The 26648-nt window shown below is 47.0% G+C and overlaps 1 protein-coding gene across 6 annotated transcripts in view; it reads right to left on the minus strand.

The window, feature by feature from the left end:
• Positions 1-26648, minus strand: part of hivep2a (HIVEP zinc finger 2a) — an 80165-nt gene that overhangs the window by 20165 nt on the left and 33352 nt on the right. For all 6 annotated transcript variants that reach the window (XM_010882589.5, XM_029114659.2, XM_010882585.5 and 3 more), the window contains one exon: positions 1886-2055. The gene's annotated coding sequence lies outside the window, so the exon portion shown is untranslated. The remainder of the gene's footprint in view (positions 1-1885; positions 2056-26648) is intronic.

Below are 26648 nucleotides of genomic sequence, written 5' to 3' on the forward strand. Positions count from 1 at the left end.
TTATTTTCCTGGAGGTGGTATCGGCTAAACATCCTGCGTGCACTGTGGGATAAACCATGTGCCCCAGCTTTGACTCTCTGTGTTGTAGAACATAGGTGCAGTTAAGGGATTTCTCCAGCTAAGCAGCAGCACTAACTACCGCTAGTTTATTCATGCTCCACAGCTGCGGACGTTTAATGTACATGTTTCCATTTAGCCCTGGATGAAACACATCACATATCCCCCTATAGGAGAGGGAGAAGGAAGCAAAAAGGGGAAAAGGAAAGAAAAAAGGGCTTCATGTTGGTCTTAATTGTCTATGGAAAGACTGTCATATTTTCCACTGGGTAAGCTTGAAACCATTACCGAGCTAGCCTTCATTACATTTTCCACAACATTTTGCAGAAACGTCAGGAAACAGCTGGAGAGGCACTGATTAATTGTCTCTCTCATTGCCCCCCACCCCCCCACTTATAACACCATGCTTCATTGAAGACCCCCCTGTCTTTTCACCTACATTAGAACTTCATGAGGTATACTGAACTTTCTTTTCAACATAAAATGGGCGACGGTCATTAACTTTTAAATCCATGTGAACGTAAAAAAGAATGCTGTTTCCTTACAGACATATCTTGAATGGAAGACTTATGATTATGTTTAACTAAACCTAGAGGGACTCCAGCGCAGGAGGCAAAAATATATCTAGCTCGTATTTTATGTCAAACCAACCCTCACTAATGCTAACAGCTAGATAGCTAGCAAGCAACGTGTTCCTCGGTTATGCATATATTTTATAAATATATGAAGACACAGCATATTTTTATGTATGTATTAAAATATTTTGCCTATATATTTAAATACATTTCCATTTTATTGTATTACATTTTAATATATGATTTTTCCATTTCAGATTACTGCCCTCCCCCACACCAAAGCTCAGTTTGAGAGAAGGTGAAGGCAAAACAAGAAGGGTTCCATGTGGAGGTTATAATTCTATCGGCGCCTGGTGGTGGAGAAGAGGAGGACCTCAAACATCTGTCAATGATGTTCCTCCCTCCCTCCCTCCCTCCCTGCCTGCCTGCCTGGGCCATGCAGGGCCTCCCTTCTTGCTCAGATAAATGACCAGTCACTGCCCGCCGTTATCCGCCCTGGTTATGTTAAGCCAATGGACAGGAAGCCGGTGTATCGCTCACTGCCTACCATGGAAACCACTGGAAAGGGCCTCTACTATCACACAGCAAGGGTTCCTAGCTTAGATTTGTAGTCAATGGAAAATGTCACCGGCTCCAAAGCCAAAGTGTATGGGAGTAAATTGGCAAACAGTGTGTGTTATAGAATGGGTTTCCCTTCCCTGAAGAGACAGCTAGCTGCACCAGACACATTTGGATTTTATTCAGGCCAACCGACACAATGGTAGTAAACAGAGGAGACCCCATCAAGATAGGGAAAAGGAGATGACGAACTGGAGGTCATGACAGGCAGAGACAGAAGTCACCTTTAAGACCAGCAATAATCTGGTCTTCTCAGGACACAATATCTAAAACCAATTACTAGGCCAAATACACCAAGTGTAAAAAATTTTTTTTTAAATGTTATGGTTAATAATTAAGCAATTATCTGCTTTGTGGTAGTGTTAATTTCTAATGCTATACATCTGAATTAAGGCCGAATAATGATGTCCTTCACAACTACTGAAAAGCCAGTAAATCATGAACAATATTCATTTCACCTTCATCATAACACAACCACAGCCCATAGATCATACAGGTCTGTCCACCTGCTATCACACGAACACCCATTCCAGAAGCCAGAGACCCTGTGACACGCCACCTGTTCCCAACACACCCCTTTATTTCCAACACCAGATCACACACGAGGGACTCCTGTGAGATGTGTGTACACTCACCTGTGCAATCTTGGGGAATTTGGGAGCGCTTTAGCCTGGCACTGTTCAGGGGTCCTCCGTCCGCTTAGCGGGGAGGAAATTGAGGAGGGGGTCACTGGGTCGGGGTGGAGGGAGGCGGTGACGGGGATCAGGACGGCCCCCAGGCCAAGAGGAGGTGACAACACAGACCACTGGAGAAAAAGAAACACGAACAGAGCAATTTAGACCCACGATGATGTCAGAACAATAAAAAGCCCTGAAAATCCAATAGAGTGATTTTCAATGGAGCGATGAACCAAACCCATGTTCATGTAACAGCTTCTCTGTAAAAATCCTTTATCTAAAACCTTGGATAATGCCCCACCATCCTGGACATTTGTGTGTGTCGACGTCCATGTTAACAGCACGTGTCCTTGAACAGCATGTCCACGTTAGCCTCTCTCATTCCAAGAGTGACTACTTTGACCTGACCTTTCCACGGACACGTCACAGGGTGGCATGGTGTTTAGATATCATCATTCACGGGACAGAGAAGGTATGATGTATGTAGATGAGAGATGGTGACATTGTGTAGTAACACGGTGACAATAGGCTGGGGCTCTTTTCTACCTCCCTTGGTTAGAAGAAGTTGGAATTGATGCTCTCCTTTCCCGACCTGACAGCACCTGACAAATTAGACAAATCTTATCTGCGTAAAAGAGGAGCAGGCATAATTAGGTTGGTTGTTAATCTAATGAACGGTGAGAGAGAACGAGATAAGTTTCTTTCATCATCCTTCGTAAAAACGCCAGCGCGAAATTCTGCAGGACTCATCCATAACCTCCTCGACCGTGCTGACAAATCACAGATATTAAATTAACAGAGAACCAGGGAGCCAAAGAGTCAAGGCCACTGAAATATGGCACAGGAGACACACCATCTCTCTCTTTCTCGCTCTCTCTGAACCTCCTACTGACTTCTCTCGCTCTCTCTCTCTCCCTCGCACCCTCTGAGACTGTCTCTCCCTTTACTCACACCCAATTTCTCTCTCTCAGTGACCACAAACTGGGCCCACTCGTCAGGGAGGGGGGAGATGTCCATGCCTATGATAAGCACCACTAGCTGGATCTGCTGCACTGAGGAATGTCACCGAGGTTTTCCAAGAAGCCGGACCTCTCCCTTATTAAACCCAGTACTGCACAGTGCAGAGGGACGCCTAACAAAGAACAATGAACACAGCCAAGTCAACTCAACCGCTGAGTTCCTCCGTGAGATAGCTGTTGACGTGTTTGGAAACAGCTACCACAATTGGATACTGCACTGCTCATCTACATTTACCTCTAAACCCGTTCCAGAGAGAAATGGACAAGTGATTCATCGCAGTCAGGATCGGCAGGGTCATGCAACAATAAAAATACATCCGTTGAAAAGCCAAAAACAAATCATGAAATAATGTTTTTTTCTTCCATTCTATGTTGGGGACTTCAGTCTCTGTCAGTGAACATGGTGAGCATTGACCTCACAGCTCTGCTCAGCTTCATTTGGGACATTTAGTCATGGTTAAGCACTGCCTGTCAAGCATGACGACATATTGTTTGGCAGGTGGATCCCTCCAAATGAACAGGCTGATGGTTAGCAATGGACCCTCTATTTTCCTGTGAACCATATTCCAAGGAGGAGTTCCAAAGAAAGTGTGGTATAATTCAGACCAACAGCTTCCCTTCCTGACAGTCATGACATTTTAATGGTATGACAAAACAATACAAAGTTTTGGAGAAGGCAGTTCTAATCACAAGTCGAATATTTATTTTATGCAACTCAAATAATTTTGACCGTGGGTTACATTTTGGACGGTATGCCTTACTTCTGTGTATTTTCAATTAGTGGGTCAGTTGAGAACATCTGGTTTAGCTATAGGCAGGGCAACAAATGTGTAAAACATATAATAATCATACACCATGACATTGATTACGTTATTCAATAGCTTATACTGTAGAGAAGAGAAGTGAAGGCTACAGATTAGAGTTGAGCTGTGTGTGATTTATGGTCATATACAGTATATATTAATAAATATGAATATATTGTGTTGTGTATCATGACATGGCTTCATTTAATGTATATACTACCCAGCCAGGACCTACCCAGCCAGGGGCTACCCAGCCAGGGCCTACCCAGCCAGGGCCTAACCAGCCAGGGCCTACCCAGCCAGGGCCTAACCAGCCAGGGCCTAACCAGCCAGGGCCTACCCAGCCAGGACCTACCCAGCCAGGGGCTACCCATCCAGGACCTACCCAGCCAGGACCTACCCAGCCAGGGGCTACCCAGCCAGGGCCTACCCAGCCAGGGCCTAACCATCCAGGGCCTACACAGCCAGTGACCATCCAGCCAGTGACCTCACCGCAGGTCACCGATTCATACTTGAGATGCACGCATTTGGAGAGGAACCAAAAAAAGACCAAAGTTGGTAAAAAGGTCTATTCCAGATAACAGGTATTTTTCTTTTCAAGATGCACTCATTCTTCTCTTTCTTTCGTACCCTCTCTTCACCCTCCTCCTCCCTCCCTTCTCCTTGTCCCTCACACTCAACTCCCTCACTCTCCTCTCTCCCCCTCTTCCTCACTTCCTCATCCTTCTTGGTCCTCTGAAAGTGGGGAGCGGACAGACACTATGAATCAGGTCCCACCCGTCCAGGGATGCTGTGAGGCAGTCTTATGTAAGCATCGTCAGGGCAGAGGGTACAGAACAGGGGATCCTAGGTTCCTAAACTCTGTGTGTGTGTGTGTGTGTGTGTGTGTGTGTGTGTGTCTACCTCTTCCAGTAAGTTAGAGAACTACTCCACTCTCTCTAAGCCTGCTGGGAAGGTTCACTTAGATAACCCTGAATATTTTCAAGGAGTTGCATCATAATCTGCGGTTTGACTATCTTAGCAACAACAACACAGGCTAGCTCGCTTATACCTAGCCTTATATCTAGGCTAGCTTGCTTATTTCATGTATGTCAGAAGCCATGGTTGTTATTAATGCAGGACTAACTAAATAAAGATATCCTCTTTCACACAATCTAGGTCAAGGTCCAAAAACAACAGTACTAATTGGACTAAAATGTACCACCCCAATGTATTTACGTACAAATACCTTGCTGGGACTGTAACTCATTACCCAAAGTTCAACATTGATTTAAACACTTATAACAGTGTTTCACTAATGTTTTATCCTTTTGAAGATAAAATAATAATCTAAGACAGTTCATGGCACAGAACCTGTCATGAGTCAAAAGTAAAACAGTTGGACTGCCACCAAGTAAAATATCCTACTGAGGCACCACTGCACATATATCATAACACTAATGTGCTGGATCTATCGCTGCACTGATGGCCATTAGGATATTACACAAAGCTATTTTCAAAAACCAGAGCCTCTTGCCAAGTCTGAGCTAGCAGCACATTTCCATCCCAAACCAAGCCCACGGGTTGTAACCGTGCAGAAACAGAGATGGATCTTCTTCAGAGTAGAAGGGGGCATTTGTGTCAATGTGGGCCCGCTGCAAGCCTACTGGCTGCTGAAGAGCAGGAGTTCCTCGGAGAGGAGTACCATGTTCACTGACTCCTAGTGGGTGAGCACGGCTCTGCTCCAGCAGCTTAGAGAGCTATTCTGATCTCCAAAAATCACTATGGGGGCCTGTGAATGACGCACGGATCCTTGGCACTTGTTGGGATGAATCCGGGAGGAGCCCGCTCCCATTTAAGGAGCACGTAGGAGGAAGTAAGTTTAAAAAACAAACAAAAAAACATTACATTTAATCATGGCAAACATCCTTGTGAATAGCAAGTTCTGTGTTTTTTTTCATTTTATAAAGAACATATAATAAAACGGTCAGAGTGAAATTACTCTCCTAAAGGCCTACTTGAAAGAAAACTGTAACTAGACAACCAAAAAGCAATACTATACTAAAAAGCAAACTTCCGGTTTCACATAGAACTTCCAATCCATTGACCTTGCTTAGTCTATTCACTATAAGTTCTCCATTTAAACTGTATGTTCCCGAATTAAAAAAGAAATACAGTAGTATTTGTGCACCAGTTTCATCCGACCTACTCAGTCCTGCAGTGGTGTCATCAGAAAAGAAGCCGTCACAGCTACGCTCATTATTGTCTCAGTCTCAATTGGATTACAGGGCACGAGCATTTCATTCCATAAACATTATGGTGCTTTTTAAATCTTAATCCGTCCCTGCATTTCTCTGAAACATGAAAATCTTCCGGAAGAAGAGCGTATCCAGTCACGCTCTTCTGGGTAGCAGCACTGTGGCACTGGCTCGTGGCGAGGAGGGATGCGCCCAACAAAGACAACAGCACTGAGAACGTAACAGCCCTCTTATGCAATCGCTGCATAAGAAACACTTGAAGTGCTGCTTTTACTCAATAGAAGACACAAGTGTATTGTTTGGTTAAGGCCCGATAAATGTGCCTGATAAATAAAAGAAACAACAACCCTGAATGTCACTCCGTAGCAACCAAGGCCAGTGTTCACAGTGATTCCCTTACACAACACCGGCTGACAACCATCGTCTCCGTTTTGATCTGAACCAAACCCAGCCGAGGCCCGGACCGCAGACGGAAAAGTCTTTCTCCGGCTCCTCTTCAATTCCACAACATTATTCAACTGATAAAAATTTCATGCTTAGTAATACAGGAGAGTTAGCGGGATCATTGGAAGTGGCATTAAAAAGCTAAATGTATAACGGCGTGAGGTGCCCTGAGGCTAGCGGGCCTGTCATCGGCCCCTGCCACGCTCCTCCTCCCGCCAACGGGGCTGAAACCATGGGAACAGACGAGTGCCCTGTCAGCGCACCTGCATCAGCCTGACACCTCTCCTGCCCTAGACGACAAACGCTCCCTCCCTTATTCTCTCTCATGCTCTTGTTCCCTCTTCCATTCCCCCCCCCCTCCACGTTTCTCTCCTTAAGTCTCTGCACATCGCACGTCGTCGGTTTAGCCCAGGCCCCGTTCACCAGGACAACCAGGCTCCCTAACACGACTGACATCCCATAATGAAGAGCCAATTAAGGCTATATAATAGGCTGGAGTGGCAGGGACGCGGGGCCCGACAAAAAGCGCCCGCTGCCCGTTCCTTGCCACGCGCCCCCTGACACATTTTTCTGGCATCAGTCAAGGCCTCACATGTCTGCCCCTGTCGCCTTTCACTTGAAAAGAGACCAGCGGAGCTCCGCTGAAAATACAAATATGCTGCTGGGGAACAAAGCCCCCTGTGTGAGCCGGTTCTGTTTCAGTGCCCTCACTTTCTCCCTCCCCGTCTCTCTCTTTCAATCTCTCACCAAGTCTCCCCCCTCTCTCTGTCTCTCTCCTTTTGTTCTCTCCCTCTCTTTCTCTGTCTCTCTCCCTCTTTATGTCCCTCTTCCTCTCTATGTTTCTCTCTCTCCTTCTCCCTCTCTCACACACTCCATCCATCGCTCTCGCTCTCCCCGCCCCTCCATCCCTCCCATTCCGCCATTGGCCTCCTATAGGGTCAGCGTAGTAGAGGATGAGTATCATCTCTTAATAACTCTCATTTAAAGTCACACATCTGTCTTCCATAATTAATCAGAGTCTTCTTAATAAATATGCCTAAACGCCTGTTTCGGCTTTAATTAGTCTCATAGCTCGGGGCGTTATATAGAGACAATGCAATTACCTTATACTTAATGGGGACGCTTAAAAATTTATGGGAGGAAACTGAAAAGTACATTTGAAGAATAATGGCACAATCAAGGAAGGGGACAGCGTCCAGCCCTACTCCTGTGGTGGGGGGTGGGGAGGCTGAAGGAGAGGGCATCCATGGTCTGGCATCGAAACAAACACATCAGAGGGGTCTGTTGTTCTTCTCTCCCCCCCGCCCCCCTCCCTCCACCACCCTCCATGTCTGTCTCTATAACGGCGGCCTGATCGAAAGCACACAGCACTGAAGGATGAGCACACCAGCGTGGAATTCGGGGAGAGTAGCCGTGGCCGCCATCAGAATCACACCTTATTCAAAGTGAGGGTCCGGAGAGGTCCGCTGACATTCTGGGCCAGGTGTCGTCTTACTCCCACACAGCCCAAAAAAACTCGGCCTAAGTGGAATTCCTGACGGCCATCTTTCATTTGAGTGGGCTTGGCGCTGGCCTTTGTTCCGCGGTGAAGTCAAAGTGAGAGAGGGACCTCTGTGTGCTGCTGGATGTCAGACAAACCACTGATCTCTCAGAGGATTGCTTGGTTGGCCAGGCCTACACACAGATTCCTCCACTCAGAGGACATGTCAGGATTGCGGTTTTAATAAATATTCCCTTCACCCTGTGGATGTCTGTGTGTGTGTGTGTGTGTGTGTGTGTGTGTGTGTGTGTGTGTGTGTGTGTGTGCATGTGCGTTAATACCATATGTTGACTAGACTCTTTGGTGAAAATGAAGTGTAACACTTCACTTTCCTTTCCACAGTCTTAATCCACATAATATAATTCACTGTAGTCTCCAAACAGACCCCACCCCCCCACCCCCCCACAATCCCTCAAAATGTTTTTAAATAGGAACTGTTCAAAGCCTCAATGTCAGTGACACTAACAACGCTGTGTGAAACCCCAGAGTGGCACCAGGATCAGAGCGGACCGAGATAAACAACTAGGGGACCGCTGGGCTGATGGTTGGCTGGGCCTGGATCGGTGTGTAATCAGCACATTGGGAGACGGAAACAACCAAAAGTTTGGGCTGTACCCAAATGTGGACCGCATGGCCTTTAATGGGCATAAATCACACACTGGGGGGGTGGGGGAGGGGGGGTGGGGGCAGAGACGGACACCACCACGGCCGTCTCCACCCAGTCCTGGGTCTTCCTGTGGAGGGGGGAGTCACTCACGCAGTCCCCCATCCGGTGTCCCCCCCGCTCTGGATGTTACGTCTGAAACAGTGGGACGATGCCTGGGTTCTCGTCCCCCCGTCCCCGTCGTCACGCCTGGGTTCCCGTCCCCCCGTCCCTGTCGTCACGCCTGGGTTCTCGTCCCCCCGTCCCCGTCGTCACGCCTGGGTTCTCGTCCCCCCGTCCCCGTCGTCACGCCTGGGTTCTCGTCCCCCCGTCCCCGTCGTCACGCCTGGGTTCTCGTCCCCCCGTCCGCCGCCGTTCCGCCCCCCCCCCACTATCGCTCTCCTCCCGTACCTCCTGCTCTCCGTCTTCCTACGGTGGAAGCGCGGCGCTGGCGTCCTCGCTGGGCGAGCTGAGAGGTTACTAGGTTCAGTGGGCCCAGTGAGTCGCAGCAGCCTCCCGAGCGGCCCGGCGGCTCCGCCAAGCCCACTCCTGTTATACAAGGCTGGCCCTGCTCTCCTCTGAGTCAGCCTGTAAAACCTATTAAGGCCCGTCTGTCCAGTTTCCACTAGTTTCGCTTCCCGCTCCCGACACCCACCCCGCAGAGGCGCGTCCTCTATTTTCTTTCAATTCTTTTCCCCTTGCTCTCTTTTTATGAAGCTCTGTTTTTTTTTTTTAAGAGCACAGAGGTGATTCGTGGGATTTCTGGTGCGCTGGGACGGAATTCTTTGGGTCGTAATGAAAAGTTTATAGCGGTGTAATTGATGGGCTCAGAACAGGCAACACAACAGCACCACATAACCATATCCAGAATAAGCCAGACGGCTGTTTTATCCAGCCCCACTGGAGCACGTTGACTGACACAGGTCGAAAAGACTGGGGACTCAATGCCCTCCAACTCATAAACACTCAAACAAATATGGCCATCGGTGTGAGAAGGTGAACATTTGCATATTCTATGCATGTGTTAGCTGATCGAAACAAGCTCAGGCACTCCATTTTTAACCAGACTGAAGGATGAGTCACGACACGAGGTCACTTCAAATAACCTGCCACTGCAACACTGTCCAGTGCCGTGCACATTAAATGCTACCACACGTACAACGAGTCTGGCTACATGTTATTCCAGCGTCAGACCACCATGCAGCCATCTTGTTTCTCCAGCCAGTGTGGAAGACAGAGCTCTCTCTTTCATGCTTGTTAATTGCTTTCCTCCCATGTTAAGCATTGTTCTGCAGTAGGCAGTGGCGCGGTTATGGGAACAGCTGTTTTCCCACTACGGGGAGCTGAACAATAGCCCTAGGCTTTGGCCTCCCCTGGTACGACGGGCACTTCCTCATCCATATCCTCCCAACCCAGTGGCATCCCCCACTCCCCACATCCACACACAGCTCACAGGGAACCAACTGCCTTCTGATGAAATCCACTGAAATCTGTAGGAAACAACATGTCATCCATCCAAAACAGCCACGGTGTGGGTCAGCCTTCCACTTCCGCCGTTCTTCTGTAGATACCCCCTTTTCTCCCCACATGGGGGCCGGGGGGGGGGGCATAGCGGGCAGTTGGTTCCGTTGTCCTGCTCACTTTGTTCGCAGAAACCTTGGGTGTTGATCAAACAAAGACAGTCTACATCATCGCCAACAGACAACAAGAGGCAGGCAGACCGGCTGTGTTTGGAGACGCCTGTACGACCATACGCAACACTAAGTCTGTAAGGCTATCCTGTAGAGGACACACTTTGGTTCTTACATTTTCAGTCGTGGGTACAGCCTTACACACACACTCTCAGTCTGGGTATGACATAACAGGTGTGATAACAGGTGGTGGATCCAGAGGAGCACCTCTCCCCCAGACAGAGGAATGTCAGACTTCCGCACCTCCTCCTTCTCCTCCTCCTCCTTAAAGAAACAGTTTCTACAACACAGGGAGAAATAGTAAAAGAACTGGAGGGCTTCCGACACATCGTGCTCACTCAGATCAGCTGCATCTAGCGAGTATCATGGACACTGCCTGACACCACCGAGGACGTTCACGGCCGAGTCCTTCACTCAATGTGTTGAGAAAAGACACACTTATACTGTTAGCTGTCAGAAAGGTTACATATTGGCGCATCTAAACACAAACGTCACTACGTCACCAGGTTCTTCAGCGTTAGTCTTGGGTTTTCAGAGACTAATATTTTCCAAATCAAGTCATCAGATTTTTAAAAAAGAATAATGGGTATAAATGGGTGGTTAAGAAATATAATATATACATCTGTCAAATTCAAGGAAGTACGACCTAATCTGTCAAGGAGTTGACAACAACGAGTCTCATAGCGCTTTTTCTTTTTTTTTTGCTGAGGATTTATTCAGGTATCAAGCCAAGGCTTCAGGCTGACTGCTGTCTCACCAAACAGACCGAAGATGTGCCCTGATAAACCCACGTTTGCCGTCAAATTCTTAACGCTTTCTGACACCGACACAGATGCATCTGCAGAGCCTTTCACAGCCGATCTCTGTATAAAGGAGGGTGTGGCAGAACGGAAAAAGACGGTGGACGTCACGTCTCTCCGTCCAGAGGATTAGCCAGGTACCGCGGGTGGATGGGGCAGCGTGTGCGAGACCGAGACCGCAGGGGTCTGAGCGATCCTCTCAGGCCCCATAGAAACACGTTGCCATAGGAGAGCATGGGGCTGCCGACCCGGACCACAGTCCAAACCAAGAGCGGACTGGCAAACGTATCGCTGTTTGTCAGTCTGTCAGTGTTTCTGCAGGGCTTTTCCATGAAGGCACTTCAGACAGAGCGTTTGTATTTCGCCAGCAGCGTCTGTAGCTTTAACAGACGCCCTGAGAAGGCAACAGCCCCTCACGTGTGATGATGACAAGGCCTGAGCAAGCCTCAGTATAGATCAATATTAAGGCTTAGCTAAGTGCAAAAATACACTTTCAATTTTCAAAGAAACCTGGTAGCTGGACCTGAGTTTTACCGAAGGCCAGTGTCATTCCAGCCCAGCAGAGACACAGAGGGAGAAACAAAGAGAGAGAGACACAGAGACGGACAGAGAGACAAGAGAGAGAAACAGAGAGAGACGGAGAGAGAGAGAAACAAGAGAGATTAGGGACAGAGCACACAGATAAGGGACAGAGCACACAGATACAGAGAGACAACATCTTCAAGAGAAACGCAGGGTCAGAGCCATGGCCAAGTGCTGAAGCTGTACACAACAACATACCCAAGACCGACTGCCACTGCCCCCCACTCACTGTACACAGCAACATACCCAAGACAGACTGCCACTAGCCCCCACTCACTGTACACAGCAACATACCCAAGACAGACTACCACAGCCCCCCACTCACTGTACACAGCAACATACCCAAGACCGACTGCCACTTCCCTGTCCTATCTGACACAGCCTCAGTGAGTCCAGGCCAAGCCAGGAAAGGGCAGCTAGCTGATATCCCCATTTATCGATTCACGGGAAACAGAGACACATCCAGTGATAAACTGACCTCCTCTAATGTAAAGTGCAGGGAAACAGGTACGCTCCATTCACAGTTTTCAGACCTACAGTACTAAGTAAAACCTTTTTATAAAATGTGGTTTACTTATAATGTTATTATGTCTGTGAGCTGGAGGGAGGCAGTGGGACCAGAGGGTTCCTTTAGTGACTGGGTGAGGTAGCAGGGGGAGGGGGGGAGTGGGGGTGACTGTCACAGCTGTGCCTGGCAGACTGCAGAGGCCAGAGGGAACACTACTTCATTCCATATGCCCGGATTGGACTCAAACGGCTTCGACTAATTCAATAAACCTAGACAGAGGTTCACGGAGGACCTCGTGTAATGACGTTCTGAAAGCTCAGAACCTCCGTTCTAGCCCGCGCTGGACATCCTCCACACGAAGTGAGCGGCTTACAGGCAGACGACGCCGTTTGTTCGACGAAGTTATAAGAAGCCAAATCTGAGAGTGCAAGGCCACGAGGTCAACCAGTGGTTTTGGTACCATAGGGACGGACCGCGTGCTCACGTGACCGACAGTCAACCAGAGCCACAAGGTCAGATACACAGCTACGCTAACGTAGCTATGCTACAGTCAGTTGACAGCTTCAGAACTAAAATGTGTTCACATTCAACACCTCCCTCTGTTTAAAGATCTGCATATCACCAGAAAAGGGGATTAAGATCTAACAGTTAATTAGCCTAGAATAATGGGAATATGGTGTGAACTTGCAGACAACGACTGAGCTTTAATCTAACTTTATTATTCAACCCAGAGTCATATTTGTATTATGTAGGACTGTGTAGCTGTAACCATGGCTGTCTTTCTTGAACGACCTGTCCAACAGTACAGTCATTAAGCTGTGTGTGTGTGTGTGTGCGCGCGCGCGCGTTTGTGTGCCATCCACTGTTCTCTGTAACCCTGGGGAAGTACAATGCGGAAGAGCTAAGGTCATGAACTCGATTAAACAACAAGAGCCTTGTGATACCTCTTTTACTGGCAAATGTACTCTAGGCTTACTTTAGATGTCTGGTGTAACTGCACGTTTTACATTATGTTCTTCTGACCAGAAACGTGGATCACTTTACAGACACTATAAATTATATATAAAACGAGGCATGGAGGACATAACTGAATGGTTAAAAACTGGCTTCATATAGTACGTACATTTAGGGAACTTTACGTTGTACCCTAAAGGCATTAGATTCCAGCTGGGTCTTCAAAGCAGAAGGGTTCAGCCGTTGATTGAAACAGTCTAAGAACATTTCTCCACGGAGCAGCTGCAACAGTATTGGAGATACTTTTACAATAAGGATCGTATTGGAGACCGAATGGAGAAACGTGGGAGGGAGGGATGTGGGGAGCAATTCCAGGGCAAAATCAAGTGTTTTTGCCTGCAGACCGAAATGTGTCTCGTCTGTAAAGTTGTCTGAGTAAATTGGATCTGTGGTGGTGACGGACATCGCTAAACTGGCCTTGCAGTAGCCATTAACAACATTGTGTTTGCAGCAGAAAAATAAACACACATCATCCCTGAGCATTCCCTCCTGTACCGCTGTTTTCAGCCATTTATAGAACGCCATGTTTAGGTTTATTTAAATGTCTGGATGTGGCCGTATGTCTGGCGGCACAAACAACAGGACACAAATACTGCTCTGAGCGTTTCTGTGTTGAATGGCAACAAACCATGTGCGATTGAGAGAGCGATAGCGAGGGAGGTACGCTGCCGGAACTCAGCCAATGACGTTAAAGGATGTGGTCACAAGAAGTTATAGTCAGTCCTGATTCTCGGGCTGACTACTACCGCTGACAAGAAAAAACAATACTACTGAGAGAGAGACAGAGTCACACATAACCTTCGCTCTGCGGAAGACGCAGGACAGGGAACGGGCTTACTTGGTAAGTGGTAGTAGTAAAAAGAAAACCGTTTCATTCATGTTTACCCAACCACAGACCCAATCTCTCACCTTGAGGGCCCCCCCCCCAGGTTTCCTGGCATGGAGAACACTGTGAGACAAGGAGCTCGGGGCCCCGGGGCCCAGTCATGAGTAAATACAGACTAACTCTGGCTGGCAAGAGGTGGAAACACTTGGTTCCACATGAGGAGAAGAGTTAGTCAGATTCCACCAACTCACTCAAAAACATGTTCCTTCCCTAGCAGGGAGGGAGGGAGAGGGCTGGATTGATCTCGCTTTCTCTCTCTCTCTTTCGCTCTTTTTGAACAAACATCACCCATGGAAAACAGAAAGACACAGGGTTTTGTGACATGGTGTATTGTATGTTTCCCCCATCTCTCTTTCAGTCTCTCTGCTTCCAGTGCAATTTTTTTAAAGCAGCTTTTTTCCAAATCACTTGGCCCTGGCAAAGGGAAAATTGTGACTCTTTTCTTTTTCCGTGTCTGTCATAACATGTTGAATCCGCTCTGTGGACAAGTTCATTTTCTAGAGGGGGCCTGTGATGTAAGCTGACAGTGAGTTTCCAATTATTAGAAGCTCCACTGCCTCATGGAGACCTCAGAGAGGGTGGGAGGTCCTCCGGCCAGGGCAACATCCTAGCCTCTTAAATTCTCCAAAAAAAGTATGAAGATCAAACTAATCACACCCAAATTAAGAACATTTGGGGATTATTGCGGTTTCAAGACTTCCAGAGAGATGGCACAGCCTTGAGGTATGGTACCCATGATAACAAAGCATGCCAGTGTTTCCTATGTCTCCATTTCCACGGCTGGAGAGAGCAAGGCAGGTCCCAACTGACTGCCTGTCAACATGTGCACTGGTGAAGTGCTGGTGGGAAAGAAAACAGCTTTGGGCTCCAATAAGGAGTGAGTGGAGGGAGGGGCCTTGGACTGATTAACCAGGCTGGGAGCCAGACTAAAACAGGGCCTGTGTTGCAGAGACCCACAAAGACCTAGAACTCTGGGCTGGACTGGAAACCAAACTGTGTATTACTGCAGCCGGGTACAGAGTATAACAGGATTGTTCCATAACAAGCTATACCAAGCGTGCATCTATAATATACTGTATTCAAAGCCAAAATGAGGACACCAACAGAGTAATGCGTATTCAATGCGAGTACTTCAAGTCAAATCATCCATTTAAAGTTTATTGATCAAATGCACAAATATTGATACTAATAGTTATAGCAGGTGCAGAGAAATGCTTTCCTTACTAGCTTTCAACAGTGTCAAAAATACTATAAATACACCAATAGTCACAAGAAGTAATAAAATACTAAATATCAAGAAATGTAAAAGAAATCCAATAAAAATCAAAGACAGTGAATAATGTAATAATCCAGAATATAGAAGTGCATAAACAGATCAAGAAAATGGCCTGTATCAATAACAGACGTGCATTAAAATGTAAATAGAATATCTGATAGCTAACTAAAGAGGATTGTCCAGCCATCCTTCCAATCACTAGTAAGCTGGAGCATTCTATAAGGTCAGAATTATTTATTTTTTCTCAGTTTTCTCAGCTCTCTCTCTCTCTGAGGGAATACCCTTTACTCTCCAGTGGAAAAAATGCCTAGCCAGGGGCTAGTTTTTAAGCAACAATGACCTCGACTCCAACAATATAAACTACCACAGCAACTTGTGCCAATTAAGCTCCGGCAATTGCATTTCATTGAAAGGCATCTTGCTTCTGAGGCAAAATAGAACAAACACTCCAGAATTGCACTGCAGCTAACTGGCTAGCAAGCTAGCGAGTAAACAACAAATCAGAGGTTTGAAGGTCATTACTAGTTACTGTGAAAGAGTGCCTTGAACCCTCTTGTCTGGTAGCTACCAGAGATGGTGACTAACATGCCTAGTGGATATATACGACACGAGGGGGAGTTCTTCACTGGGTAGAGATGTCACAAAAAGGATCCCTTTCTCAGAATCCTGACCCCACCTCTGTCTTGCCCTTGCACAGTCACAGGTGTAAATCAACTGAGTTGACCAAGGATGGCCCTAAAGTTAGCAGCAAAAACCTTGTGTGTACAGATGCCTACAGAGAAGTGAACAGCTTTACCGTCCCTTCATGTGCTTAGTGAATGTGATCAGGGGTGTCACAGGGAATGGGGATGCTGGACCAACACGGAGAGAATTAGCCAACTCAAATCAGTAATGAAGGAGGTTAGAAAATCAACATTACATAAACCTGAGATATACAGTAGATAGATATGTTTGAGGTCATATTCACACAGGGTCAATTGGGTTTCCTTTTGAGCATTGTGCTGTACAAACACAGACACAAACACATATTTACACCTCTCTCTCTAAGGCCTGGGAGATTTGAGGCGAGGCACACTGACCGCGGTGTAGAGGAGTAGTGCAGAACAGTCCTTACGTAACATTAGCAGCTGCTGTTTCTCTGGGCTACACTCTATAAACACAACACAAAGACTGGCTGTTCACAATACCAACACTGACTCTTCACAATACCAACACTGACTCTTCACAATACACACACTGACTCTTCACAATACACACACTGACTCTTCACAATACACACACTGGCTGTTCACAATACCAACACTGACTCTTCACAATACCAACACTGACTCTTCACAATACACACACTGACTCTTCACAATTCACACACTGACTCTTCACAATACACACACTGACACTTCACAATACACACACTGACACTTCACAATACACACACTGACACTTCACAATACACACACTGACACTTCACAATACACACACTGACTCTTCACAATACACACACTGACTCTTCACAATACACACACTGACTCTTCACAATACACACACTGACTCTTCACAATACACACACTAACTCTTCACAATACACACAATGGGATGTTAAACTAGGGTCCTGGCTTTCTCTGGACACTAAAGATCACATGGCAGATAAAGTAGCGGTGTTAACCAGTACTGTATGTCTTATGTTTATGCACACTAATACATACATATGTTTATACATACACTATACAGAATACTGTATATCAAGGGATAAAAGCATTATGAACGGATTACGAAGATACGGCGGAGAATAAACTAACAATTTACCAAACCACAGCCAAGTGTGCTGAAGAACATTTTCTCATTACTGGTAATAGGGGTTAACGTTTTTTTGTCCATTGACCCACTGTTTGGAATCTCCTACGTCAGGAATCTCCTCCGTCAGGAATCTCCTCCGTCAGGAATCTCTAACTGGATTGAGCCTGATGTGCTGACTCAAAGATCCATCACTATGACAAATGAACTAAAAGGCTTTCATCAAGCCACACGATTGAACAAACCACTTTTTTCCAGAACACAACACTATGTACCAGTACACCTCACTCTATATAAAAGGAACACAACACTATGAACCAGAACACAATACTATGAACCAGAACACAACACTATGAACCAGAACACAACACTATGAACCAGAACACAACACTATGAACCAGAACACAACACTATGAACCAGAACACAACACTATGAACCAGAACACAACACTATGAACCAGAACACAACACTATGAACCAGAACACAACACTATGAACCAGAACACAACACTATGAACCAGAACACAACACTATGAACCAGAACACAACACTATGAACCAGAACACAATACTATGAACCAGAACACAACACTATGAACCAGAACACAACACTATGAACCAGAACACAACACTATGAACCAGAACACAACACTATGAACCAGAACACAGCCCTTTATAGCACAATGTACCAGAACACAAGACATTGTACAAGGACTAGAAGCTTCCTAACGCTCTTTACTACTCCACAAGATCAAGCAGCAATGGTATGCAAAAAAAAAAAAACAGTCCACAACCTCTAACTTGGAAGACAAACAGCAGAAAGAGAGTGGAAAGTTGAGCTAAACAGACCTATTTCATGGTAGTATTGTAAGGCATGTCATATTGTCTCTGTCTTTAAGGAAACAAGGCAAACCAAAGCAACAATATTCAGTCCCCTATGACACAACAAGGAATCAGGAAACTCCCGAGCAAACCTACGCAAGATCCTCTTTCATCACTCAGGACTACAACCGTGTGCGAAATTATAGTCAGAAACAGCCAGGGAATATCACAGGCTTCTGTTCTATATCTGGAGAAAGCTTCATTTTCGCTCCAGCAAAATCTGTCATCTGTGGAGCATTCATGTGAGATGCGACAAAGGTGAGGCATTGTCAGGCTGAATGGAGCACTGTCTGCATTGTCAGAGTACAACTGCGGCTGTTGCAGCTGCCTTCAGCTCTTTCCATCTGTGGTGAACGGCCAGGCTGCAATACTGCTGAATGATTGAAAAGTCCTCATGGATAGGAAGAGTTTGTTCACACTCCATATTCATATGACACATCCAGAAATCCACCAGCCACGGCCGTTCAGTTCGCCTCACTGCTCAATAATATATTCCTCAGCCTGCCGGTTTAATTGCTGGCAGAGGTAATCAAACTGTAGCTCTGAGAAAACAAACTGTCAATATCCATCCCTCCTTCTAAGCATCATAGAGTTAATAAACAGAATAATGACAGAAAGTCAACAGAAAACAGAGAGATTAACAGATGTGGAGGGCAAGGGGACGAGAGAGAGAGCGTGTGAGAGAGAGACACATGGAGAGACTGTGAATGAACGGAGAGACGCCATCAAAAACAATATAAAACAAGACATCCAATTAGGATCTGGCTTAAAATACTGTTAAAAAGCTGTTATCAAACTGACTGCTCTTAAAATACCATGTTAAAATCTTTTACAGAACCGACTGCTCTTAAAATACCATGTTAAAATCTGTTATAGAACCGACTGCTCTTAAAATACTACGTTAAAAGCTGTTATAGAAACAATTGCTCTCTGCAGATGTCCGGGGTCCACTTAAGAATTCATAAACCTCCAATTGAGACTGCACGCTGAATTTAGCAAAACACAAAACCATAAATACTCCATGCAGAACTTGAAGTCGGTGTAGGACTATACCCACTAATTATCCAAATCCAGAAAAGAGCTGTTAAATTCCACACACAACTAAAGGTAAGCAATTCTCAAACCATTCATAACAAAGACCTAATCTACAGACAGGTGAACCTAGACAAGAGCCTTCAAAAACAGATGGTTTTGTGGTCCAGCTCACAAACCTATACAGACCCCACAGGGAACCAACCAAATAATTAGTACACAAAAAATAGAACTAATTCACATACTAGCAGAATACCTGACCAGTGTGGCTGACCCAAGAAATACATACAAAACTTTGTACAGATTCTGAGTGCAAAGGCCTACTAAGACTGGCTGCCGGAGTCTCTATAAGGTTCTTTAAGGAAAGACAGGCAAAGTGCACACTGCCCACGAAATGAGGTGAAAACCGAGCTGCACTTCCCAACCTAGTGCACCACAAAACAATCCTATTAGAGACACATACTTCCATCAGATCATACACACCCAGAAGAAACATTAGAAACACAATCGATATTGATGAAACTGATAGCCTCGCTCATCTATTACAAAAATAACGCGGAAAGATGTGATTTTTTTTGTTTTCACTTTCACTATTTCATGCCAAAAAAAGCTATCTTGTTGAAAACCGAATGACCGAGCAAGATAGAGAGTGAGACAGAGAGCGAGAGAGAGAGTGAGCAAAGTAGCATACCAGTGTTTAATACTACCATTAAAGTGGTCATGAAAGAGCCATCCTCTGGCCCACTTCTCCTCTTTGGGCCCTGAGGCCCCCCAACCAGGAATGCAAAGGGTCCAGGCCCTGCAGAGCCCCCTCAGATGACAGCCCCTGCGGCAGCACCGCGCCAGCTCTTTAAAGGAATTTCCTACTGTCATATAAAAGGTATAATGGGATGTGTACGCAGCAGGCATGGAAAATCCGAGGTGCGTTACGAGGTTTCACATTCCTCCATCACCGTGGGCCAGACACGAATGCCACACATCTGCTGGAGGACCTCTGGGAAGTCTTTCACTGCTCTCTCTCTTCTGTATGTGTTTGGGTGTGTGCGTCGCTTGGAGTCTCCTTCTAGGTAACGCATGGGTGTTTATTTATTTTCATGGAGTGGAAGAAAGAACTCTAGTCAAAGGTTTGTAGTTATTGCTGCCAGACAGCCGGCTTGAGGATTCAGTGAAACGCTAAACTCTATACCTGTACTGCATCTGTGAATGGCTGAAAGTCCAATGCACGCCCTGCTTCCTTATCCCTGTAGTCACGCAGAAAATATGACACCAAAAATGGACATACCGGTCTGGGGTGTGAGAATAGCCTATAGCAGGAATGTTACACCAGTACGATCATTGGAATGTGATCTGTGCTGTGCTGTACTTAACAATACAAAAGTTATTAGGAACAACTAAATTACTCCATTGTTCTTTTCTATATTGTATCAGAAAAAAACTAGCTGGTTTTCCCCCCCATTAGCACGTGCCCTGTTTGCGTAATACTTCAGGTTAGTACCTTAACAGATATGTGCCCTTTGTACCACTGGGAGCGTCAGGCGGAACCAGATAGCAGATGATCCCTGGTCTGGTCTGTGCAGGTGACCTTTGACCGCATGGCAGTTGGCAACGCACAGGGGTTCCACACCGGTGACACACACCCACAACATACACCCACACACACACAGAAGCAGGCGCACACACAGACAAAGTATCTGGTTCCATCCACGAATTGTATTCCTTTCCCCTTTTATTTAACCATGCTCTGAAGTTATGTGGCTAATGAGTGAGGTGCCGGTAGCACACTGTTCTATCGCTGCTGTGCCATGTAACATGCTCGCTAACACGGGACGTCTCATTATCCATCCAGAGACATTACGGCCAAATGCGAGTAAATAGGAGGGAGGGCCCATCATTTGCGTCAGAGGACAGCGTGGCCCTGGAGGGCTGGAGCGGAGAGGCCTTGTTTTATGGACCTGTCGTCATTACAACTTGACCTCTCGACTGTGTCTGAATGTGGTTCAAGCAGACAGTTAGACCAGTGTGTGGTGTTGCTGTATTGTGTGTCAGGCTTCTGCAAGGCTGGGGGGCAATGTGCTATTTCCATATATGTCTCCTACTTCTCCCTACGTGCCTGCGGGCAGCACTGCTTTACCACTCCAGTCGATTTAAACAGATTGATACCGACACGGTTTCTCGCTCTCTTCAGCGGCGTTTCCTCCATCCTTGTGTCTCTATGCTCTCAGCCGGCTAACCCCACGGTTACTATTCACGGTTGGACAAGGCCTACTTCACCTCAATTCTGCAGCAGGGCAGTTGTGCGGTTCATCCATATGTACAGTTTGTTAGGTTACTCATATTTCATACTTTCCATTGATCACGCTGTTACTGCCTCTCACAATCTCCCACTCAGTCTCCCCCTCTGAACCAGAGAAAAGCCTCTAGGTTAGCTTTGTACCCATAAGACTCTGCTGACGATAAATGAGCCTCCGCTAACAATCTGGACCCACAGAAATGGAAGAGCAGATATGGAAAAAGACTAGAATAGAAGACATGGAAAAACCAGAATAACACATTATGCACTTGTAACCTCTTAGGTTCATCTGGGTTATAGGAAAATGAGAGGATCATTAAAAGGAAGACATCTGTATGCATAACTCCACAGATATTTTTATGGGGTTTGGGTCCAACTGTGCTCTTAGTAAGTAGTGGTGCAGCAGTCATCTCAGAAGGAGAGAACCAAGACCGCTCAGTCTGAATGAACAAACCTGCAAACCAGACATTTGGTCGGACCACGAACCGGATCATGTTAGACGGACGTTGTCTATGAGAGCTGAAGCAGATCCCACTTACTCAGAAAGCCTCCCCTCAAAATCCACAACACTGGAAAACACTGAAAGGTCCCAAAAAACTATTGGTTAGCTATTTTGAGCCATGGCAGGGTGGCCTGGCGGTGCCACATTCATCCCCAGCTTTGAAGGTCCATTCTGGGATTGAGTCCCTGCCTCCAGTCCGCTCACTGTGGGTGTGTGGGTCACAGTGGACCGAGCCAGGAACAACACTGGGTGGACAGAAGGGACCACTCGGAGAGCGAGTGTTTATGCCAATGTCATGCATCCCTGGCAGCCTCAACACATCTATCTGACCTCTACGTTTAGCCTGGCATCTATTACCTTTCATCTTCGTTTCTTCCCTTCCACCTTTCACCTCCTTCTCTTTCCGGATGTCCTCCAAGCTTGTCCTGGGTGCTGTGTTCTGTATCCTTTGAGCCATATGTGTGACAAGCAGCCAGGGACTCTTTCCAGCCCAATACCCCCAACACAGACCAGGACCCAGCATCATCAGCCCACCAGCTAGGCGGACACAGCTAGCCGGACACAGCTAGGCGGACACAGCTAGCCGGACACAGCTAGGCGGACACAGCTAGGCGGACACAGCTAGGCGGACACAGCTAGGCGGACACAGCTAGGCGGACACAGCTAGGCGGACACAGCTAGGCGGACACAGCTACTACATACACTAGGCTCTCTGTTGTGTAAACACTGTGGTCAATGATGGCTCTAGAAGTTCCCCCATAAGCTTGAGGCTTACCATAAGTCCATTTCAATTGCTGTGATTAATACAAACCCTGTTGACAAAAGGTCAAATGGTTTCACTATTCATTGTTTTTGTTTGACAGTCAATATATATATATATATATATTCAGTTATTCATGCCTGTTTCAGTGCTTCATACCTCAGTAGTAACCCTTGGTAACTGCGTGAAAGGAATACTGATTGTGAACACAATAGACACAAGACACGGTGAGAATGCTGTTATGTTTTTAAAAGGTACAATCTGTTTTTGACTCTGAAGAAAATGTGCTATCATCTTACCTCGCTTTACCCCTCTCTCTCAATTCAGTTCAAGGTGGCTTTACTGGCATGGGAAATATGTTGATATTGCCAAAAGCAAGTTAAATAAATAATTAAAAGTGATAAATCACTTAATAAATCCCTCTAGTACCCCCCCCCCCCCACTCTCTTATTACCTGCTTTCTTTCTCTTTGTGGTCGAGCACAGTGCAAGCACCAAGTTACGTAAGCCAGGGGAACAGACACGGGCCTGTGTCGGGCCCCCCGCTGGGTGGGAAGGGGTTGCAGGGGGAGGAGCGCTTGCCCGCCTGGCAGTGCCTGCTGCCTCTCTGCCATGAGCCTGGCACCAACGGCCACCGGACAGAAGGTGTAAGGGGCTTAGACCTGCTGGGCCCCGTCAGAGACCAGGCCCCAGGCACCCTCACAGAGGGAAGGGGTTTGAAGGGAGGGTCAGAGTGATGGAAAGGGGACAGAAGAGTGGATGAGGGAGGTGAGGAAAGAGGGAGAAGTGACCACCCCCGACTTACACTGCGATATACTCCGCCTAAAAGAAGACAGTCCGGCAGGAGACAGACACATCCCTAATCACATTTCCACGGCTACATGCCTTTTTGCCCGTCTTCCGCCTGTCATCCTGTTTGTCTGTCTGTCTGACCTTATCGCGATCTTCGCAGGAACAGATTAATCATGTGTCACCCTCCCATTTCATAACCCTCTAGAGGAAGGAAAACCACCCATGTTCTGCTGAGACAAGCCCAGACTACAGCCTCAAAGAGATTAGGGCAACATGTTTGCGGCGGTGCGCCGCCAGATAGAATGACTAGAATCAGTGACTGTGATAATACCGACGTGTGTTTTCCACAAGTAACTATATTTTAGTTGTCATTGCAGCTTCCGTTCAATCAGCCATCTACAGCGCCGAGCTCGTGTGGGGCAGTTTCTATTCAGAAGAGTCGATTGGACGAGGAGCGCTCCAGAGCGCCATCCTTAAAGGACGTTTTGTGGCTTAACTCTAGCTGTGAGGTTATGATACTGTAGCACTCACATGTTGGGGGGGGGGGGGGGGGGGCAGATAAAGGTCATGCCAATGAAAGAAAACATGAATCATAAAACTGGGCTTTGAAGCCACCAACACTGATTCTGTGGCCAAGGTCCCACTTAGAACAGAGAAAAGTAGAGACACAGTGTAAAAAGAGAGAGAGAGAAAGATAAAAAGAGAGAAAGATAGATAAAAAGAGAGAGAGAGAGAGAGAGAGCAGTGATAAAAGTGCTGACATATTGATACAGTACTTCCTCTTCTGAACCTGACAGCTGAACGCTCCTTGGACAAGGTCAGTGAGGATCATGCGTCTCAGGTTAACACACTGAGCCCATCCACCTGGATATTGTACGACCGCCGACAGAGAGAGACATGACACTGCGCTAGGACTGCCCCAATCTCACCCGGTTTCTTTTTCCCAGCAAAGCGGGGTGGGAGACCAGAACAGAGATCTGTGTACACCCAGCTAACTATGAACCCATTTAATCAATTTCTTCTAATTAACTGGGAATTTGCTGCCGGTCTGGACTTATCAGTTTGTGCTTCAACCGCTGAACCAAACGTTTTGTGTTTGGCTTGGCCTTCGAAATACAAAAAAGATTAGGTTAACGCGCAAACTGATTTGCCATTAGGCTAGTCGAAACCTTGGCAAAGTATAGGAGTAGAACTACTGAATGTGAATGATGAACAGGCGAGTAGCTGTGGGAGCGAAGGAGGAGCATTAATGCAGCTTGCTATAAGGCTTCTTTCTGCACAGTAGACCATTGTGGAGTACAGGGAGTGGGCCTATAGCTAACTTTGTGACTCACTGCAGATAGAGGACTAGAGGCCAGTAGAAAACACCAAGCTAGGTGGAACAAAAATACACTTAGGAGACTGTGGGCTCCAGGGTGAAATACACACACACACACACACACACAATCCCTCTTGCACACCCAAAAACAGGCTTGAGGGTAATTAAATAATAGCAAACAGAAAACAAGTAACAAAAGAATGCAGCACCCAAACCTGCACACAATTACTAGCCGGTCTCGGTGCCAGGAGAGTGCAATTGATAAAGCAGCGGCCGTATCAGGTTGTTCTCCATGTGGCTCCATTGAAGCCCTGTTACATTGTGGTAGTTGTTTAATGTAGTCCTGCATCACATTACCGAGGCACTTTGAGGCCTGGAGTATGCAGAGTGACTGGCCATCACTCAGTCCGCCTGCTCTGTCAGGATCCACACACACACACACACGATACAGCAGAGAACACATAGCCAAACACAGGTAGACATAGTGAACACTACCACGCACTTAACACATCAGACGAACATTAGCCTTATAGGCCAGTCGAGATGTATCACAAGAGCCAGTAGGGAAGAGGCCTGGCAGGGAGGGTGTGTCCTGCCAACGTGCCCGTGCCAACATCCCCCCCCCCCCCCCCAAACCCACCGAAGCAGAGCGAGCAGCGGCGAAACATACATTATAAAACAGCCTGAGAATTTGTGAATGGAAAATTTGTTAAGCTCACTTGGCCGCGGCACATGTCCACATTCCACAGTTATCAAGTATTACAGTCCTCGTCTCTGCAGGAAGTCAGATGGGTGAGAGAGGAGAAAAGGGGGAGGAGAGGCTGATAACAAAAGGAAACGGGCAGGGTAGCACATCTCAAGGTCACAACCCTGAACTCCAGGTGCTGCAGAAGGAGTGAGCAGGCAGAGTGAGCAGGCAGAGTGAGCAGGCAGAGTGAGCAGACCGTCTGGGCTAGGGGATTCTGTTGCTCAGGTGACGTACGAGTCATTGAGCATCCAGGAAGAGTGTCAGGAAAATAAATATTTCCAAAAACAACAACTGAAGTAGTAGTTTCAAATAGTGTGTGTGCGCGCGTGCGTGCGTGCGTAAGACTTGCGGGAGGTATGCAGTGTGTGTACATGTGGTGTTTCCCTGCCTTATCACCAGGACGTTCCCTCACATAACAAGTTATTCCAGTACGATAGCACACACAGGGAGGACTGACTGAGAGAGACAGACAGTCAGACAGACACTCTGGGGGCCAGTAAAAGTGACATGAACCTTTTTGTTTTCCCCGAGGAAGACCGTCTGGCAGACAGACTGAGGGACGTGATCTAAAGCAGCTGGGGGCGTGGAAGCGAGGAGGAGGAAGGTTCACAGTTCCACACTAGGAGGGTATCCTTGCATTAATAGAGGGACCCAACACCCCTGTGTGAGCTCGTCAGTGGAGCCCGGGGAGAAATGAGTGGTGCCTTGCAGCTCCACTAGCACCCAACACAACTCTGCATCAGTCTGACTAAACCACGGAGGCACCCGGAGAGAACGACTGGAGGAAGGGAGGATGACCGAGAGAGAGAAAGAGAAAGGGAAGAAGGAAGAGGCGCTCTGTGAAGGAGACGAGAGGTAGTTTCTAAACAAGCCAGCCAGATCGTGTCTTTGTCTCCCAAGCGCCCGCCAGAGGCTATGCCTATGAGCCGTCAGAAAGAGCAGCCCTGTGACAACCCTGTAGCCCAGTCCAGACCCAACATGTCACACCCTGAAGCCCAGACCAGCCCCGGTCACACACAAGAAACGCACAAAGGCACTGCGATGGCTGTTATCACCACGACAACACAGTACACAGCTCATACCACAGCACAGAGAGCACAAGGCAATCCGTTTCCTGACTGTCCCTGTCGGCGCTCCGGTGGCCATCGAGCAGCCACTGTCATCC

This window comes from Esox lucius, chromosome 18, assembly GCF_011004845.1.
Source record: "Esox lucius isolate fEsoLuc1 chromosome 18, fEsoLuc1.pri, whole genome shotgun sequence".
Lineage (NCBI taxonomy): Eukaryota > Metazoa > Chordata > Actinopteri > Esociformes > Esocidae > Esox > Esox lucius.